Genomic DNA, 5909 nt, shown 5'->3' with positions numbered 1-5909 from the left:
GAGAGAGAGATATCTGACTGCTGCCTTAAATACATCTCCAGAGAGGAAAAACACACCCACACCCACAAGCCTCGAAGCAGAACAGTGGACTACATGCAGCACTTATTACAACCAGGGGCGTCACTAGGCCCTTTTTAGGGGGGCTTCAGTGTATAACGTGTAATTATGTCATTGTGAGGAGACAAGAAACATTAACAAAGCCGTTTTCATAGCACAAGATTACTAATGCATGTGTACATGTTGAGAATTAATATAATACAATTTGTAGCCTTCGGTAATTTAAAAAAGTTCAGTTTTAGGAGGGGAAGAGACAGGGCAAGATCAGGAGACCGAGAGAAAAAGACAGAGTAATGGAGATGAGGAGAGAGCAGGTTTTAAATCTATTTCTTATCCTTTTTTGGCCTTCAAACGTCTTGAAATGCACATATCAGAGAAATAAAAATGTTTAACCCCATAACAACCTCAAATTTATGACCTCTTTGATTATAAAGCCCTGTCTACGGCCATATGTTAGGCCTAGATCAATAATGAATGTGTACATATTGTGAATGAATTTAATAAACTTAGTTACCTAGCTTTCCTGGTAGCTTTGTCTGAGAAAATGATTCATAAATCAACCTATCAGTTGACCCTATGTTTACTTTATTCACTGACAGACAAAAATGAAAAGCCTATATCAGTCAAAGCTTTAGGAGGGGAAAAGACAGAGCAAGATAAAAACAGAGAAAAAGAGTGTGATGCTGATGAGGTGAGAAAATAAACAGCTGCCCGCACATGGTTTTAAAGCTATTGTTATCCAATTTTTTTGGCCTTCAAAACATCTTAAAATGCACATATGTAGATCAGAGAAATCAAAATTATCTCGGGGGAGCATGCCCCCGAACCACCCTAAATACCTCACATTCGATTGATTATAGTGATTATAGTGATTATAAAACCCTGCCATATGCATGTTACTGGATGAATGAATGAAACTAGTTAATAATGAGCATTAGACCATAAACTAACTTTTTTGTTTTTTTTTATTAAATCATACCCTCGTTGGGGGCTGAGCCCCCCTAAAATGAAAATCCTAGAATCGCCCCTGATTACAACTCAGGAGTTTCCATATATTTTTCTACGCAGATTATTACTACGTTATGGCTGTTGTGTTGCTATAAATTAAAAAAAAAAACTCTCTTATAAAGAGACAGACAGCAGTGCAACCTTGTTACCAGATATACACTATCCATTATCAATCGCTTTTTTACACTGCAAGTAGCTGATAAAATAAGAATCATTTGCATTTCGATGCTTCCCTAGTTATTTTTTATCAATAAAGTTTTAAGCTACTTGTTCAGTCAGGCATGTAAAATTCACTTTCACACTCTTGCCCCTTCAAAAAAAACGTCTCGGGTTACAACTGTAACCCTTGTTCCCCGAGAAGGGAACGAGACACTGCGTCGTCGTCGTGACGACACCTTGGGGAACGGCCTTAGCGTAGCGCATCTGAAGCATGAATGAAATCTGTCCAATCCTGATTGGTGCTGCGTCATGACGTAGTAGATGACGGCATAACCGGAAGATACAAAGGGACGCTGGCACAAACACACGTTAGCTCCTTTGCGATGAAGCAAGCACTCTGCAAGTGATAGGTGTGGCGACAAGACGCAGTGTCTCCTTCCATTTTCGGGGAACAAGGGTTACAGTCGTAACCCGAGACGTTCCCCTTCGAGGGAACTCGCACTGCGTCGTCGTCGTGACGACACTTTAGGGAACGTAATGCCCACTATGCCACACCGTAATCACGCCGGCTTAGTATGAAGCTGGAAGACCAGACACACTTAGGACGAGAGCACTCTGGCGCCAGGCGTCACAGGGAGTTGCATACTGTAGAAACGTATGAAGGTGTGCGGGGTGGCCCACCCGGCCGCCTCGCAGATCTCCTGAAGCGAGACGCCAGAAAGGAGGGCCACCGAGGAGGCCATGCCCCTGGTGGAATGAGCCCTCACAGTCATAGGTGAAGGCAAATTGTGCACCTGATAAGCCGTGGCTATAGCCTGGACAATCCAATTGCTGATTGTCTGTTTAGATGCAGGCAGCCCTTTCTTGGGTGAACCAAAGAACATCAACAACTGGTCTGACTTCCTCCACTGAGAAGACTTCTCCAAGTACACTCTTAGGGCTCTGACTGGGCAGAGCATGTGAAGTCTCCCCTCTTCCGCCGTCACGTGAGGTGGAGGATGGAAGGCCTGAAGAACCACTGACCGTGCCACACTAGACGGCACCATGGGCACATAGCCCGGTCTAGGATGTAAGATGGCCTTAACTGCGCCAGGGGCAAACTCCAGGCAAGTTGGCGTTATAACCAAGGCCTGGAGATCCCCCACCCTCCTCAGAGAGGTGATAGCAAGGAGAAAGGCCACCTTAAGGGTCAGGTTCTTTGCCTCAGCCGACTGCAGTGTCTCGAAGGGGGCCTCAGCCAACCCTTCAAGTGCCACCGCCAGGTCCCAAATTGGGACTCTGGAGTGAGCCGCAGGCCTCATCCTCCGAACCCCACGGAGGAAACGTACAACCAGATGGTGCTTTCCCAAGGGCCCATCACCTACAGGCGAGTGGAAAGCCCAGATGGCAGCCACATACACCTTAAGTGTGGACGGGGTAAGACCGGCGGAGAAACGATCTTGGAGGAACTCCAGCACTGAAGCCACTGGGCAGTTAACTGGATCCACCTCACGCTCTCTACACCAAGTGGAAAACAAATGTACACTTCAGGCTGTACAGTCTCCTGGTAGAAGGAGCCCTGGAGCTGAGTAGGGTCTCGAAAACACCTGCTGAGAGGCCAGACTCTAGGTACCAAGCCTCCTCAGGGGCCAGACCCAGAGGTTCCACAGCTCTGGCCGAGAGTGAAATATTGTGGCCCCTGCCTGCGACAGTAGATCCCTCCTCAGAGGGACCTGCCACGGGAGGCCGTCCAGCAGTGCTACAATGTCCGAGAACCATACCTGGGTCGGCCAGCGGGGTGCTACTAAAAGTAGGCTGATCCCCTCCCGGCGGTTACCCTGATCATACGGAATGGATTTCCCCTCGGGGAAAACCCCTTGGCTCTCAACCACTACTGTAGGGGTCTCATGTGAAGCAGGCCAAAAGGTATGACATTGGATGCTGCTGCCATGAGCCCCAGCAGTCTCTGAAACTGCTTCACAGTGTGGTTGTGACCTAGCTTCGCTCTGGAGACCAACGCCCGTATGGAATCCACGCGCGCGGGAGACATTTGTACCCACATCGTCGTGGAGTCCCATACACACTCTTTTTTGTGTTGCTGTACACTCTCAGAAAAAAAGGTACAATTTTGTACCAAAGAAGGTACAAACCCTTGTCACTGGGGCGGTACCTTTTACTGGTACAAAATTGTACCTTAATATAGAGGAACAAATTTGTTCCATTCCAGTTTGTACCTTAAAGGACATGATTTGTACCATGGGCAACCAAAATGTACCTTTTGTTTTTTAAAACTTGTTGGTACAATATTGTACCTTTATCAAAGGTACAAATTCGATCTTTTAAGGTACCACCCCAGTGACAAGCCCCTTTGTACCTTAACTGTGTCAAATTTGTTCCTACGAGAACTATTAAAGGCTATTTTTCTATTGAATAACAAGCACATTCAACATCTGAATCCAAAAGGCATCAATTTAATAATTTCTGTAAATACATATCAAATACATATGAATGTTTGAATACTTTCATTCCAACTTACAGTAAAGTATTTCTTTGTGTAAATACATAAAAGACTTCACAATACAATAAAGACTTAGCAAAATTAACAGAATATCACTTCTTTAAAAAGATCCGAAAGAATTTAAAATGCAATTACACTAAAATGTTACAGTAGATAAAATATATTTTCTCATCTACAACAAAGCTAGACATGTTTTTTCCCCCAAATTTTCACACAATACCCTTGGCATTTATTTTACTTTTTTTTAAAACACCATCCTCCAACCCGAACTGCTCGGCAATTTCAGATTTTACACTGCTGAAGATTCTCCTCTCACTGAAGACCCGTCCAGTCAAGAAGTTCCCAAGATCTGCACAGTGGGTTGAGATGTAGCCAGTTCTTCCTGAACATAATGAAGAATCAATATTAGAAAAGACAGACGTACATTTATTAAATTTATACTCCCAATGACAAGCTCAAATTTGACCTCTAGACTTAAGGGATAGTTCACCTAGAACTGAAAATTCTGTCATTTACTCGCCCTCAAGTTGTTCCAAATCTGTTTACTTGAACAAAAAAGAAGATATTTTAAGAATTGAAAATGAAACAGTTGATGGGGCCCCATTAACTTCCATAGAATATTTTTCATACTATGGAAGTCAATGGGGCCCCATTGACTGTTTCATTTTTTGGGTGAACTACAAATCCTGCAACATCTCGTTTGGCATCCATGTAATGTGCTTCTATAACGGATTTCAGCTTAGCCAACCTCAATAATTTTACTTAAAGGGTTAGTTCACCCAAAAATGAAAATTATTTTGTTAATTACTCACCCTCATGTCATTTCACACCTATAAGACCTTTGTTCATCTTCAGAACACAAATAAAGATATTTTTAATGAAATTCTAAGAGCTTTCTGTCCTTCCATTGGGAGCAATGCAACTAACACATTCAAGGCCCAGAACGATAGGAAAGACATCATTGAAGTAATGTGACTCCAGTGGTTTAACCAATTTTATGAAGCAATGCAGGTGCTTTGTTTTAGCAAAAAACACAATTTACCATTTTATTTAGTAGGGGGAGCACTACGACGCATGCGAATTGTGTTGACTCAAGACCGGGTGTTGTTCCGTGAATGTGCTTTAGATAATATTATTTTGTAAATAGAGTAGAGGTAAATTATGTTTTATGTTTTTTTTTTGTTTGTTTGTTTTTTTTGGCAAAACAAAGCTTACATCGCTTCCTAAAATTGAGGTTAAACCACTGGAGTCACTTGGATTAGTTTAATGGTGTCTTTACTACCTTTCTGGGGCTTGAATGTATTAGTTGCGTAGGCTACCAATGGAGGAACAGAAAGCTCTTGGAGTTCATCAAAAATATCTTCATTTGTGTTCCGAAGATAAACGATGGTCTTACAGGTTCGGAATGACATGAGGGTGTATAATTAATGACAGAATTAAATTTTTTTGCTGAACTATACCTTTAAGGAATCCTGGAAACACCTTAAATCAACCACAGCATGCATTCGGTCCATTTTCTGAAATAACTGAAATGCAGATAAGAAAACAAGTTTCACACACACACACAAAAAAACTTTCTGCATTTTTACATTTTCCACTAAGTTTTAAATTATTCACTTAAAGCTTCATATAAAATACCCAGAAAAGTAAAATGTTAAACTAATCCATTTGAATTGAGAAGTTTAGTAAAAAATGTCTGAAGAGACTACCGCTTGGTATAATAAACAGATTAAATTTAGGATTTTATTCACATTTAAACATTGGACAAACAGAAGCTCAACCGCACTTGCGGAAGCTCAAACGTGCTGCAAAACACACGAGAATGAACAGCATCGGTTTTCGCACGTCTAGCAAACATGCTTGAGCTTCCGTTTACCGCAACTGATGTGTGAATTGATGAATATTTATATGTGAATAAAAGCCTAAATTAAATCTGTTCATCATATAAAATGATCGTATCTCTACAGAAAAACGTGGACTAAACTGCTCAATTCAAATTATTTTACAATCTCTTTATTATGGTAGCATACAGGTATCAAAAGACATTTTGAAATTTAATATGCAAAATGGCAATGTAATATATAAAATGGCAATGTATTTCTTATTTAAATTTACATTTTCCATACCATATGTGCAATGTTTGGGGCAAAGTGACAATACAAATTCAATAATATAATTAAATTAGCCA

General features: G+C 41.4%; 1 long non-coding RNA gene across 1 annotated transcript in view; it reads right to left on the bottom strand.

Annotated features, from left to right (window-relative positions):
- The window catches only part of LOC307171614, a 457352-nt gene that overhangs the window by 450217 nt on the left and 1226 nt on the right, over positions 1-5909 (bottom strand). The window lies entirely within an intron of this gene.

The sequence above is a fragment of the Squalius cephalus genome (genome assembly GCF_949319135.1).
Source record: "Squalius cephalus genome assembly, chromosome: 14".
NCBI classification, from domain to species: Eukaryota; Metazoa; Chordata; class Actinopteri; order Cypriniformes; family Leuciscidae; genus Squalius; species Squalius cephalus.
This window is presented reverse-complemented; position numbering and strand designations above follow the sequence as displayed.